At 46.2% G+C, this 15415-nt stretch overlaps 3 non-coding genes across 3 annotated transcripts; all 3 read right to left on the reverse strand.

Moving 5' to 3' along the window:
• Positions 1-10326: 10326 nt before the first annotated feature.
• Positions 10327-10399, reverse strand: TRNAV-UAC (transfer RNA valine (anticodon UAC)). Its single transcript has one exon. It is a non-coding gene; the product is annotated as a tRNA-Val (tRNA).
• A 175-nt stretch (positions 10400-10574) lies between these two features.
• On the reverse strand, positions 10575-10647 carry TRNAV-UAC (transfer RNA valine (anticodon UAC)). Its single transcript has one exon. It is a non-coding gene; the product is annotated as a tRNA-Val (tRNA).
• Positions 10648-11565: 918 nt separating this feature from the next.
• TRNAV-AAC (transfer RNA valine (anticodon AAC)) lies at positions 11566-11638 on the reverse strand. Its single transcript has one exon. It is a non-coding gene; the product is annotated as a tRNA-Val (tRNA).
• Positions 11639-15415: the final 3777 nt, after the last annotated feature.

Below are 15415 nucleotides of genomic sequence, written 5' to 3' on the forward strand. Positions count from 1 at the left end.
CGTTCTCGAACGTATCTAGAACTATCGAGCTTTTGCAAAAAGCTCGAGTTCTAGTTCGATCTCGAACAGCCCCCAAAATCACTCGAGCCTAGAACTGGAGAACCTCGAACTGCGCTCAACTCTACCCAGGACCTTCTGCGTGTTAAGCAGAAATGATGACCACTACACTATGAAACCTGACAAAAAGTTACTGTGTATTGGCTAGCAGAGCAGAATTGTGACTGACGGGGCCTTTTTATTGCTGAAGGAAAGTATTTTTGGTTAATGAAACATTTACAATTATTATTACATATTTTACCAGTTTTATTCCTACAAAGGGATTTTGCTTAAATTGAAGTTTATATTGAATGTGTTACTTTTTTCTCCATAGTTTGGACTTTTGCTTTTGTATTTATGGGAACTATATATTTTGAAACAAATAGGATTTTTATAATATGGGATTATGTTTTCTCCTAAAATGGTCAATAAAAAAGAAACCCAAAATCGTAGTTCTCTTTGTGATGGAAGCCAAAATGTATTGTCATTTGGCAACGAAACCAAGAATTTCACATATTACAAGTCGATAGGAAATTACTTCAACACCAAAAACAGATTGGTTTCACTGGGGATTGAACCCATGACCTTCTGCAAGTGAAGCAGACGTGATGACTACTACACTATGAAACCTTTGAAATCCTGCAAAGTAATGGCAATTAGAGTCGAGTTTTGACCGCCAGGGGAAAAAAAACAAATTCGTAGCTCTGTTGGTGATGGAAGCTAAAACATCCCGTTATTCGGCAACAAAGCCAAGAACTTTATATACTGCAGGTTGATGGGGGATTATTTCAACACCAAGAACACAGGGGTTTCACTGGGGATTGAACTCAGGACCTTCTGCGTGTTAAGCAGACGTGATGACCACTACTCTATGAAACCTGATGGAAAGTTACTGTGTATTGGCTAGCAGAGCAGAATTGTTACTGACGGGGCCTTTTTATTGCTGAAGGAAAGTATTTTTGGTTAATGAAACATTTACAATTTTTATTACAAATTTTACCAGTTTTATTCCTACAAAGGGATTTTGCTTAAAAGGAAGTTTACATTGAATGTGTTACTTTTTTCCACATAGTTTAGTTGTTTGATTTTGTATTTAAAGGAACTATATATTTTGAAGCAAACAGGATTTTTATAATATGGGATTATGTTTTCTGCTAAAATGGTCAATAAAAAAGAAAACCAAAATCGTAATTCTCTTGGTGATGGAAGCCAAAATATATTATCAGTTGGTAACAAAAGAAAGAATTTCATATGTTACAGGTTAATAGCAAATTACTTCCCATCATTCGGCAACAAACCCAAGAACTTCATATATTGTAGTTTAATTGAGTATTATTTTAACACCAAGAACAGATTGGTTTTACTGGGGATTGAACGCAGGACCTTCTGCGTGTTAAGCAGACGTGATGACCACTACTTTATGAAACCCGATGGAAAGTTATTGTGTATTGGCTAGCAGAGCAGAATTGTGACTGACGGGGCCTTTTTATTGCTGAAGGAAAGTATTTTTGGTTAATGAAACATTTACAATTTTTATTACATATTTAAACAGTTTTATTCCTACAAAGGGATTTTGCTTAAAAGGAAGCTTACATTGAATGTGTTACTTTTTTCCACATAGTTTAGTTGTTTGCTTTTGTATTTAAAGGAACTATATATTTTGAAACAAACAGGATTTTTATAATATGGGATTATGTTTTCTGCTAAAATGGTCAATAAAAAAGAAACCTAAAATCGTAGTTCTCTTGGTGAGGGAAGCCAAAATATATTATCAGTCAAACAAAACCAAGAATTTCATATATTACAGGTTGATAGCAAATTACTTCAACAGCGAAAACGGCTTGTTTTTCCTGGGGATTGAATCTAGAACCTTCTGCATGTGAAGTAGACGTGATGACTAGTGATGAGCGAGTACTAAAAAGCTCGGGTGCTCGAGGCTCGGGCCGAGCATCCCAAGATACTCGTGTACTCGGCCCAAGCACCGAGCCCAATGTTATCCTATGGGAGACCCGAGTATTTTTGTGAAATGACCCCCGGCAGCATGTAGAAACCCTAAAAATGGCACAAAAGTCTCAGAAGAGTGCTCAAATGACATGGCAACAGCATGGGGAAGACCCCTTGAAGCATTTATCACTCAAAAGTCACAGCTGTGAACAATTTTGTCCGCGTTTTACGCCATTTTTACGGACTCACCAGAAAACCTTCCAAAATGACCCCAAAATGATTTTTCATGGCAGAAATGTTAAGGGCACATACCCAATAGTGAGATAGAGCTGGTGTATGTTACTTTTTGAGATTAATACATGAAAGATTTTACGTAAAACATTGTGTGGCACTCCGATGTCCCTGAGAAGAGACGTACATGAAGGCCTCTTGAGTCTAATGTGCCCATTTTGAGGAAGTGAGTCTTTGTAGTATTTTCCTTTGCCAGGGCAGTCCAAAATTGTGAGGTTCACCAATGCCCCTGCATACACATGTGCATGAGGGCCTGTAAACCTGAAGTGCCCATTGTAAGGAAGTGGGTCTATTGTAGTATAGCCCTTTGGCAGGGCAGCCAAAAATTGGGAGGCTCCACGTTGTCCCTGGATAGAGACGTGCATGTGGGCCTGTAAACATGAAGTGCCCATTGTAAGGAAGTGGGTCTATTCTAGTATAGCCCTTAGGCAGGGCAGCCAAAAATTGGGAGACTCCACGTTGTCCCTGGATAGAGACGTGCATGAGGGCCTGTAAACATGAAGTGCCATTGTAAGGAAGTGGGTCTATTGTAGTATAGCCCTTAGGCAGGGCAGCCAAAAATTGGGAGGCTCCACGTTGTCCCTGGATAGAGACGTGCATGAGGGCCTGTAAACCTGAAGTGCCCATTGTAAGGAAGTGGGTCTATTGTAGTATAGCCCTTTGGCAGGGCAGCCAAAAATTGGGAGGCTCCACGTTGTCCCTGAATAGAGACGTGCATGAGGGCCTGTAAACATGAAGTGCCCATTGTAAGGAAGTGGGTCTATTGTAGTATAGCCCTTTGGCAGGGCAGCCAAAAATTGGGAGGCTCCACGTTGTCCCTGGATAGAGACCTGTTAGGTTCTTAGTGCCTCCGTGCTTGCATTTAAAAACCGCACGTGTGTGCCTGTTGGTGGCAGCTTTCCGCTGCACTTGTGTGCGTTTTGCAAAAACTTGGATATAACGCACAAGTCTAGTGAATACACATCAGTACAGCATTGCAAAATGCGCAAGGGCGTTGTCAACGAACATGGAAGTGGACGTGATGGTGGTGCAGGCAGAGACCGAGGTCGTGTGCAAGCTCTAATTTCGCCACAACAAAGGGCCACATCTACTCGCTCGCACGTCCTGTCCCAAATTCTTGGGGACCGCAGCAGTACACCGCTCTTGAACCAAGACCAGTGTCAACAGGTTGTTTGTTGGATAGCGGATAATGCTTCCAGTCAGATTGGCACCACCACAAACACTCTGTCTTCCACACGGTCAAGTGTCAGTAGCCGTGATACTGCACCGCACCTTTTAGAACCTGATCCTCCTTCCTACCACCAGGCCGAGTACACGTCCACGGACATTACTGATCCCACACTTGGACACTCGGAAGAACTGTTCGTTCACGTTTCCATTCACACATTCTGGCCTCTCGCCAGCTCCTGTTGAAGTGGGCCATGACGAGATTGTATGTACAGATGCCCAAATATTTGAGCAGCCACTTTCTCACGAAGTTGGCAACGTGTCTCAACAAGGGGTGGACGATGATGAGACACAATTGTCAGGAAGTCAGGAGGAGCAGGGTGCAGAAGAGGAAGACGACGTGGTGGATGATCCAGTAACTGACCCAACCTGGCAGGAGGATATGCAGAGCGAGGACAGCAGTGCACAGGGGGATGGAGGCGTAGCATCCCAACAGGCAGTAAGAAGCAGGGTGGTGGCCCCAGGCAGACGTCAGGCAACTGTTCCCCGGAAAAACACGACACAAGGTGCCTGTACAAATGTTAGGTCTTCCCGAGTCTGGCAGTTTTTTAAGTTGGCTCCAGATGATTCTAAAAAGGCCATTTGCAACACCTGCCGTGCCAGCATCAGCAGGGGTACCAAAACTAGCAGGCTGACCACCACCAGAATGATCAGGCACATGTCAGCCAAGCACCCGACTTTGTGGGATGTACAACAGAGTCGAGGAGCAGTGCTTGCTGATGACACTGCTACATCTTCGCTTGTTGTGCATGCGAGCCAATCCCCTGTCCATGCTGCCCACGAACAAGCCTCCTCCGGCCCTGCACCTGCAGTTGCCCACGCAGAAATAACACCATCATCAAGCACGTCCTTGTCCCAGCGCAGCGTTCAGTTATCCATTCAGCAAACCTTTGAACGCAGGCGCAAATACACTGCCAACGCCCCACATGCCACACTTCTAAATGCTAACATTTCGCGACTGCTTGCGCTGGAAATGTTGCCTTTTAGGCTGGTTGAGACAGAAGTATTCCGCGACCTGATGGTGGCAGCTGTCCCACGTTACTCGGTCCCCAGCCGCCACTATTTCTCCCGGTGTGCCGTCCCCGCATTGCATAACCACGTGTCACAAAACATCACACGTGCCCTGAACAACGCTGTTTCAGCCAAAGTCCACCTAACCACAGGCACGTGGACAAGTGCATGTGGGCAAGGCCGCTACATCTCGTTGACGTCACACTGGGTTAATATTGTGGAAGCTGGGACCCAGTCTGAGCGAGGGACAGAACACGTCCTTCACACACCAAGTTTTGCAGGCCCTACCTCAGTCAGGGTTTCACTCACACTCTACAGCTCCGGAATGTCATGCTCCTCAGCCTCCTCCTCCTCCTGCGCATCCTCATCCACTATACCCTCCACACCAGTCCCAAGCTGGAAGTGTCGCGGGCGGAGGAGGGGACGCTGCGCTCTCCCACTGCTCGGGTCCGGCTGCCGCTGCTCTACGGCTGCTGCTGCTCGGTGGCTTGAGCGATGGCCGGATCCCGGAGGCTCGAGCGGCGCTCCTCGCCCGTGAGTGAAAAGGGGTGGTTTGGGTTTTGGGGATATTGTCCGTGACGCCACCCATGGTTGTGGTGATTGTGTGGACACCACCGCTGCTCTGGACGTGGATCCCGGGAGCCTGTGACAGGGAGCAGCTTTGTTGTTATTTCTCCCCTCCGTGGGTAGGGGGGTTGGTTGTCCCGGGGCCCGGTGATGGGGTAGAGATGGATGACAGGCGGGTTGCGGGGCCTGATGAGGTGCAGGGTCGCAGGGGCAGCGCTGTGCCGCACGGCACGGAGGTACTCACTCAGCCCAATGATGATGACACAGTTCACGGTAAAACAAGTGGCTGGATGGACGGGTCCCTCGGACGGCTGCGGTTTTTCCTCCCTGCAGGTTAGTGATGACTGTCTCTCCCTGCACCTAAGTTCAGTGTTGGTAGTGATGGTTTCCCACCGGTAACCCGCTCCCCGACCTGGATATGGGCCGGAGGAGCCCCTTTTGCCCACAGGCGCTAGCCCTGGGAGACGGTTGCCCTTGGCGGTGGCGGTGTCTCCCCTTCACGGTTGGACGGTTGCCTTCTATCGTGACTTGGCTGTTTGGAAACCCTGAGGTCCCCTTCACTAACGGATTTGGCAAATTCAAGGCGACACCAAGCCTTGCCGGGATCCGAAAGGCCCCTGCCAATGGTGCTGTCTTCTCTTTGTATACCGGTCCGGTACGGCCGGGTCACCACCCGTCCACGGTCCTTACGGCAGACTCCAATCGGCCTCCACTGCAGACGGTCACCACATCCTGCTAACCTTGCTGTCCTGTCTGGGCCACACACCCGGACCAACTTCAGGCTCTTTGCTGTCACTTTTCTCCTCTCTACTACTTTCCTCCTTCCACTTCCTTAGCTTAACTCTCACTGCCTGTGTTTTCCCTCCTCCTTGGTGGGTGGAGACCAACCGCCTGGCTCCACCCCCTGGTGTGGACAACAGCCCCTGGGGAAGGCAACAAGGATTTGGTGTTTTGACTATGATATGCCTGCAGGGAGTGTGGGGTGTGTAAGTGTTGTGCTCTGTGGCCCCTGGCTTGTCCAGGGTGACACAGAAGCACTGCAGCACTGCCTCGGCGAAGCGGCAACAGGCTGTGCTGAAGCTAATCTGCATAGGTGACAAACCCCACAATGCAGAAGAGGTGTGGACAGCTCCGAAACAGCAGGCAGATCACTGGCTCACACCTCTGAACCTAAAGCCAGGAAAGGTTGTGTGTGACAATGGCCGGAACCTGGTGGCGGCTTTGAGGTGAGGCCAGCTGACACATGTTCCATGCGTGGCCCATGTGCTCAACCTCGTGGTTCAGCGTTTTCTAAAGTCATACCCAGAGCTGTCTGATCTGCTGGTAAACGTTCGCTGCCTGTCTGCACATTTTCGAAAGTCACCTACTGCTTCAGCCGGCCTTGCCGGCTTTCAGCGCCATTTGCATCTTCCGGCTCACAGACTGGTGTGTGATGTCCCCACGCATTGGAATTCAACTCTGCACATGTTGGTCATGATATGTGAGCAGAAGAGGGCAGTTGTTGAGTACCTGCATCACCTAAGCCGTCGGGAAATGGGTCAAACTCCACACATAACACCTGAGGAGTGGAGATGGATGTCCGACCTATGTACCATCCGCCAAAAGTTTGAGGACTCCACCAAGATGGTGAGCGGCAATGACGACATTATTAGCGTCACCATACCGCTTCTCTGCCTTCTAAAATGGTCTCTGCTCAAAAAACAACCATGATGCATTGCAGGCGGAGCGCGATGAGTTTGAGCAAGAAACAGTAGTGGGTGTGGGTGATAACACACAGCCCAGCCTCGTCTCATCACAACGTGCAGTGGAGGACTATGACGAGGAGGAGGATGAAGACATGGAGCAACTCTCTGGCCAAATTGAGGATATGACATGCAGTCATATCCTCGGTTCAGCGTGGCTGGCCAGAGGACAGGGTAGATGAGGAGGAGGAGGAGGAGGAGGAGGACAGCATGTTCAGTCATCGTGTTGGTCAGGATACTGAAGTGATGGCTGTTAAGAGTCTGGCACACATGGCTGACTTTATGGTAAGCTGCCTGTCTCGTGACCCTCGCGTTAAGAACATCTTTGCCGACAATCATTACTGGTTGGTAACACTGTTAGACCCACGCTACAAGGAGAACTTTATGTCTCTTATTCCCGAGGCGAAGAGGTCAGGCAAAATGCAGCAGTTCCAGAAGGCCATAGTCACGGAAGTAGGCAAAGCATTCCCCTCACAAAATGCTAGCGGCATAGGTCAGGAATCAGTGGACAACCAAGGCGTACAGCCGAGAGGGGCACAAGTCCAATCCGCCAGAGGTAGGGGAACAGTCTTTAAGATGTGGGACAGTTTTCTCAGGCCCTCACATACCACAGCCCCTGAGGTGCGGGGTAGTGCCACAAAAAATCCTAAGTTTGCCCAGATGCTCAAGGAGTACCTTGCAGATCAAACAACTGTACTCCGACATTCCTCTGTGCCTTACAATTAATGGGTATCCAAGCTGGACACGTGGCATGAATTGGCTCTCTACGCCTTGGAAGTCCTGGCCGGCCCTGCCGCTAGCGTTTTGTCAGAGCGTGTTTTTAGTGCCGCAGGTGGAATCATTACAGATAAACGCACCTGCCTGTCAACTGTAAATGTTGACAGGCTGACTCTTATCAAGATGAACAAGGGTTGGATTGGGCCAGACTTCACCACACCAACAGCAAATGAGAGCAGAATTTAAAGTTTGCCATGTACCTACACTCACCCATGGGTACACAGTTCTGGACTTTGGCTAATCGCTGGACTGCTCCTCCTTCTCCTCATGCGCCATCATGATGACTGACCGTTACAATAGTTAGGCCGTTGTTTCAGGTATACCCCCAGTGGTAAATTTTTTCGACCATTCTTTCAGAATGGGCATTACAACGACAGGAGACCCGCTCCTTTGCAATGGGAACAATGTTTTGAGGCCCTTATGCACATCTCTATCCAGGGACAATGTGGAGCCTCCAAATTTTTGGCTGACAATAGACCCACTGCCTTACAATGGGCACTTCAGGTTTACAGGCCATCATGCACGTCTCTATCCAGGGACAATATGGAGCCTGACGCTGCCACCGACTGCCACACACATGCGGTTTTTAAATGCAAGCACGGACGCAATAAGAACCTAACAGGTTTTTAGGAGCGACAATTACTGAGAAGTCTGACACTATCAGCCACTGCTGACTGACGTGTATTATACACTAGACTTGTGCGTTATATAATAGTTTGTGCAAAACGTGCACCTGTACGCTGCCATCGACAGGCACACACGTGCGGTTTTTAAATGCAAGCATGGACGCAATAAGAACCTAACAGGTTTTTAGGAGCGACAATTACTGAGAAGTCTGACACTATCAGCCACTGCTGACTGACGTGTATTATACACTAGACTTGTGCGTTATATAATAGTTTGTGCAAAACGTGCACCTGTACGCTGCCACCGACAGGCACACACGTGCGGTTTTTAAATGCAAGCATGGATGCAATAAGAACCTAACAGGTTTTTAGGAGCGACAATTACTGAGAAGTCTGACACTATCAGCCACTGCTGACTGACGTGTATTATACACTAGACTTGTGCGTTATAAATAGTTTGTGCAAAACGTGCACCTGTACGCTGCCACCGACAGGCACACACGTGCGGTTTTTAAATGCAAGCATGGACGCAATAAGAACCTAACAGGTTTTTAGGAGCGACAATTACTGAGAAGTCTGACACTATCAGCCACTGCTGACTGACGTGTATTATACACTAGACTTGTGCGTTATATAATAGTTTGTGCAAAACGTGCACCTGTACGCTGCCACCGACAGGCACACACGTGCGGTTTTTAAATGCAAGCATGGACGCAATAAGAACCTAACAGGTTTTTAGGAGCGACAATTACTGAGAAGTCTGACACTATCAGCCACTGCTGACTGACGTGTATTATTCACTAGACTTGTGCGTTATATAATAGTTTGTGCAAAACGTGCACCTGTACGCTGCCACCGACAGGCACACACGTGCGGTTTTTAAATGCAAGCATGGACGCTATAAGAACCTAACAGGTTTTTAGGAGCAACAATTACTGAGAAGTCTGACACTATCAGCCACTGCTGACTGACGTGTATTATACACTAGACTTGTGCGTTATATAATAGTTTGTGAAAAACGCACACAAGTGCACCTGTACGCTGCCACCGACAGGCACACACGTGCGGTTTTTAAATGCAAGCACGGACGCAATAAGAACCTAACAGGTTTTTCGGAGAAAAAATTACTGAAAAGTCTGACACTATCTGGACTGTTTTAGACTGTGTACACCAGCCCCAGATATGATGAAGGCTGGTATACGGTCACCACTAGGAATGGCTATATACCCTGCCTGCCTGCCTGTATACTGCTACAATAGTCCTGACAAGGACTCTTCTGGTCACTAGCCTGTATTCCGACCTGGCTATACCCTGCCTGTATATAGCAACAATAGTCCTGAGAAGGACTCTGCTACTGTACTCCAACCTGGCTATACTCTGCCTGCCTATATACAACTAGAATAGTCCTAAAAAGGACTTCTGGTCACACAGTTTGCAGCCCTGCTCCGGAACTAACTATAAAGGGCCGCAAACCTTTCCCTGAAGCAGCGACACTCTCCCTGCACTGACTGTCTGGATAGCTGTGAGCAGAGCACAGCGCGCCGGCCGGTATAAAGGCTCGGTCACGCTGTGCGGGCCGGCCAATCACTGCAATTCCACAACTAACAGGGCTGTGGCATTGCAGTGGTCTGCCAGCCAATCCCTGCATGAGGGCTGGCTCTCAAAAGAGCGCCAACATGCAGGGATGAAGACCACGAGTACAGCACGAGTATCGCGAGATTACTCAGTCCCCGCCGAGTAGCCCGAGTACAGTGATACTCGTGCGAGTACCGAGTAGTAACAAGCATGCTCGCTCATCACTATATTTTACCAGTTTTATTCCTACAAAGGGATTTTGCTTCAATTGAAGTTTATATTGAATGTGTTACTTTTTTCTCCATAGTTTGGTCTTTTGCTTTTGTATTTATGGGAACTATATATTTTGAAACAAATAGGATTTTTATAATATAGGATTATGTTTTCTTCTAAAATGGTCAATAAAAAAGAAACCCAAAATCGTAGTTCTCTTTGTGATGGAAGCCAAAATGTATTGTCATTTGGCAACGAAACCAAGAATTTCACATATTACAAGTCGATAGGAAATTACTTCAACACCAAAAACAGATTGGTTTCACTGAGGATTGAACTCAGGACCTTCTGCGTGTAAAGCAGATGTGATGACCACTACACTATGAAACCTTTGAAATCCTGCAAAGTAATGGCAATTAGAGACGAGTTTTGACCGCCAGGGGAAAAAACCAAATTCGTAGCTCTATTGGTGATGGAAGCTAAAACATCCCGTTATTCAGCAACAAAGCCAAGAACTTTATATACTGCAGGTTGATAGAGGATTATTTCAACACCAAGAACACATGGGTTTCACTGGGGATTGAACCCAGGACCTTCTGCGTGTAAAGCAGACGTGATTTCCACTACACTATGAAACCTTTGAAAGCCTGCAAAGTAATGGCAATTAGAGACGAGTTTTGTCCGCCAGGGAAAAAAAAAACAAATTCGCAGCTCTGTTGGGGATGGAAGCCAAAACATCCCATCATTTGGCAACAAAGCCAAGAACTTCACATATTGTAGTTTAATTGAGTATTATTTCAACACCAAGAACAGATTGGTTTTACTGGGGATTGAACGCAGGACCTTCTGCGTGTTATGCAGACGTGATGACCACTACTCAATGAAATCTGATGGAAAGTTACTGTGTATTGGCTAGCAGAGCAGAATTGTGACTGACGGGGCCTTTTTATTGGTGAAGGAAAGTATTTTTGGTTAATGAAACATTTACAATTTTTATTACATATTTTACCAGTTTTATTCCTACAAAGGGATTTTGCTTAAAAGGAAGTTTACATTGAATGTGTTACTTTTTTCCACATAGTTTAGTTGTTTGCTTTTGTATTTAAAGGAACTATATATTTTGAAACAAACAGGATTTTTATAATATGGGATTATGTTTTCTGCTAAAATGGTCAATAAAAAAGAAACCCAAAATCGTAGTTCTCTTGGTGATGGAAGCCAAAATATATTATCAGTTGGCAACAAAACAAAGAATTTCATATGTTACAGGTTGATAGCAAATTACTTCAACAGCAAAAACTGCTTGTTTTTACTGGGGATTGAACCCAGGACCTTCTGCGTGTGAAGTAGACGTGATGACGACTCCACTATGAAACCTGTGAAATCCTGCAAAGTAATTGCATTTAAAGACGCGTTTTGACCGCCAGGGGAAAAAAATAAAATAATTTGTAGTTCTGTTTGTGATGGAAGCCAAAACATCCCGTCATTCGGCAAAAAAGCCGAGAACTTCATATGTTGTAGTTGGAAAGCGTATTATTTCAACACTAAGAACAGATTGGTTTCACTGGGGATTGAACCCAGGACCTTCTGCGTGTTAAGCAGACGTGATGACCACTACACTATGAAACCTGACGAAAAGTTACTGTGTATTGGCTAGCAGAGCAGAATTGTGACTGACGGGGCCTTTTTATTGCTGAAGGAAAGTATTTTTGGTTAATGAAACATTTACAATTATTATTACATATTTTACCAGTTATATTCCTACAAAGGGATGTTGCTTAAATTGAAGTTTATATTGAATGTGTTACTTTTTTCTCCATAGTTTGGTCTTTTGCTTTTGTATTTATGGGAACTATATATTTTGAAACAAATAGGATTTTTATAATATGGGATTATGTTTTCTGCTAAAATGGTCAATAAAAAAGAAACCCAAAATCGTAGTTCTCTTGGTGATGGAAGCCAAAATATATTATTAGTTGGCAACAAAACAAAGAATTTCATATGTTACAGGTTGATAGCAAATTACTTCAACAGCGAAAACGGCTTGTTTTTACTGGGGATTGAACCCAGGACCTTCCGCGTGTGAAGTAGACGTGATGACGACTCTACTATGAAACCTGTGAAACCCTGCAAAGTAATAGCATTTAAAGACGAGTTTTGACCGCCAGGGGAAAAAAAAAAAATAACTTGTAGTTCTGTTTGTGATGGAAGCCAAAACATCCCGTCATTCGGCAACAAAGCCGAGAACTTCATATATTGGAGTTGGATAGCGTATTATTTCAACACTAAGAACAGATTGGTTTCACTGGGGATTAAACCCAGGACTAGAGATGAGTGAACCGGTCGCGGTTCGGCTCGAGTCGGTTCGCCGAACGGGGGTCCTGTTCGAGTTCGGTTCGTCGAACGTTCGACGAACCGAACTCGAACCAATAGGCTATAATGGGAGGCAATCACAAACACATAAAAATGCATTATAAATGTACACAAACAGTTAATAAACATTGCCATAACACTTACCGGTCCCCGCGATCCCTCCTGTACTCTGTCTCCTGCCGCTATTCCATCCGATGATCGCTGAATCCTCCCCGTGACCAGCACTGCCAGCTGAGATGCAGGACCTATCATGACGTCAAAATAGCCATGTGACCAGTCACGTGGCTATAATCTCATTGGCTACAGACTGGTCACATGACTATGACGCGTCATGTAGGACCTGCGAGTGCATCTCTCCGGTACACGGTGCACATATGTGTATCGCCGTGTACCGGCGACATGCTCTAGCACACGGTCGACTCCCCGTTCCGTTAGGGACCGGCTGACACAGCCGGTCATTAACGGAGATCACCGTTGACATAGCAACGCAGTTAGCGGTGACGTCACCGCTAACCGCGGCTCCGAGAGCACCGTTGCTATGGTAACGCGTCTGTCAGCGTTACCGCTGTTACCGCTGACAGCCAGCACTGATCACTCATGGAGTGAAGGCTGCACGCTGCTTCCCGATTGTAGTGAGGATTGTAGTGAGGATGAGGTTCCTCAGCCCCAAGTGATGAGCTGGGTAAACTCATCCTCACTACAATCGTCACTACTACTACACTAGTGAGGATTGTAGTGAGGATGAGGTTCCTCAGCCCCAAGTGATGAGCTGGGTAAACTCATCCTCACTACAATCATCACTACTACTACACTAGTGATGATTGTAGTGAGGATGAGGTTCCTCAGCCCCAAGTGATGAGCTGGGTAAACTCATCCTCACTACAATCGTCACTACTACTACACTAGTGATGATGGTAGTGAGGATGAGGTTCCTCAGCCCCAAGTGATGAGCTGGGTAAACTCATCCTCACTACAATCGTCACTACTACTACACTAGTGAGGATTGTAGTGAGGATGAGGTTCCTCAGCCCCAAGTGATGAGCTGGGTAAACTCATCCTCACTACAATCATCACTACTACTACACTAGTGAGGATTGTAGTGAGGATGAGGTTCCTCAGCCCCAAGTGATGAGCTGGTGAACCTCATCCTCACTACAATCGTCACTACTACTACACTAGAAAGAAAGAAGACAGAAGAGCAGGATCGTGGAGGGCTGACAGGGGGTAATAAAGATGGAGACTCTAATGTGTCTGTGTATTTATTTCTATTAAAGTATTTTTTTCTCTGTGTGGTGGTTTTTTTTAACCCTTTATTGGAGATTCTTAATGGCCGGGTCAAACGTGCCTGACATTAAGAATCTCTGGCTTAATACTGGCTAGTAAAACAAAGCCAGCATTAACTCATGATTACCCAACAAGCCACCCGGCTTCAGGGCTGTTGGAAGAGTTGGATACAGCGCCAGATGATGGCGCTTCTATGAGAGCGCCATTTTCTGGGACGGCTGCGGACTGAAATTCGCAGCAGAGGCGCCCAGAAACCTCGGGCTAACCTGTGCTGCGGATTCCAATCCCCAGCTGCCTAGTTGTACCTGGCTGGACACAAAAAATGGGGCGAAGCCCACGTCATTTGTTTTTTAATTATTTCATGAAATAAGTGAAATAATTAAAAAAAACGGGCTTCCCTATATTTTTGGTTCCCAGCCGGGTACAAATAGGCAACTGGGGGTTGGAGGCAGCCCGTGGCTGCCTGCTGTACCTGGCTAGCATACAAAAATATGGCGAAGCCCACGTCATTTTTTTAGTGGGCAAAAAAATTCTGCATACAGTCCTGGATGGAGTATGCTGAGCCTTGTAGTTCTGCAGCTGCTGTCTGCTCTTCTCCATACAGACACACAGCAGCTGCAGAACTACAAGGCTCAGCATACTCCATCCAGGACTGTATGCAGAAGTTTTTTGCCCCCTGATAAAATTATGTGGGCTTCGCCATATTTTTGTATGCTAGCCAGGTACAGCAGGGAGGTACGGCTGCCCCCAACCCCCAGTTGCCTATTTGTACCCGGCTGGGAACCAAAAATAAAGGGAAGCCCTTTTTTTATTATTTCATGAATTTCATTAAATAATTAGAAAACAAATGACGTAGGCTTCGCCCCATTTTTGTGTCCAGCCAGGTACAACTAGGCAGCTGGGGATTGGAATCCGCAGCACAGGTTGGCCTGAGCTTTCTGGGCCCCACTGCTGCGAATTGCAGTCTGCAGCCACCTCAGAAAATGGCATTTTCATAGAAGCGCCATCTTCTGGCGCTGTATCCAACTCTTCCAGCACCTGCCTGCTATACCTGGCTAGCATACAAAAATATGGCGAAGCTCACATCCTTTTTTTGTAGTTTTTTGGCAAAAAAAATAAAAAATGCTTCCCTGGATTTTCCATTGCCAGTGAAGGTAACACCAAGCAGTGGGGGTTAGCAGCCAGTAGCTGCTTGGATTACCCTTACCTAGCAATACAAAAAATGCAGCGGGAGCCCATATATATTTTTTTTAATTATTTATTTAAATAACTAAAAACAAAATGGGCTTCCCTGTATTTTGATTGCTGGACATCACAGTGCTGTAAAAATAAATCTTTAAAAAAATGACGTAGCGCTCCGCGGTATTTTTGATTCTCAGCGCAGATAAAGCAGACAGCTATGGGTTGCCACCCCAGTCTGCCTGCCGTTACCTTGGTTGGCAATCAAAATACAGGGAAGCCCATTAATTTTTTCTATTTAAAAAATAGTTAAAAAAAAATGACGTTGGGTCCCCCCATTTTTGATAGCCAGCTAAGGTAAAGCAGACGGCTGTAGCCTGAAAACCACAGCTGGCAGCTTTACCGTGGTTGGGGATCCAATGTGGAGGTCCCCTCAGGCTCTTTTTTATAATTATTTTATAAATATTAATAATTACACAATAAAAGTAGGGTCCCCCCCAAATTGGATCACCAGCCAAGGTAAAGCGGACAGCTGTGGTCTGGTATTCTCAGGGTGGGAAGGTACATAGT

This window comes from Anomaloglossus baeobatrachus, chromosome 2 (genome assembly GCF_048569485.1).
Source record: "Anomaloglossus baeobatrachus isolate aAnoBae1 chromosome 2, aAnoBae1.hap1, whole genome shotgun sequence".
NCBI lineage: Eukaryota > Metazoa > Chordata > Amphibia > Anura > Aromobatidae > Anomaloglossus > Anomaloglossus baeobatrachus.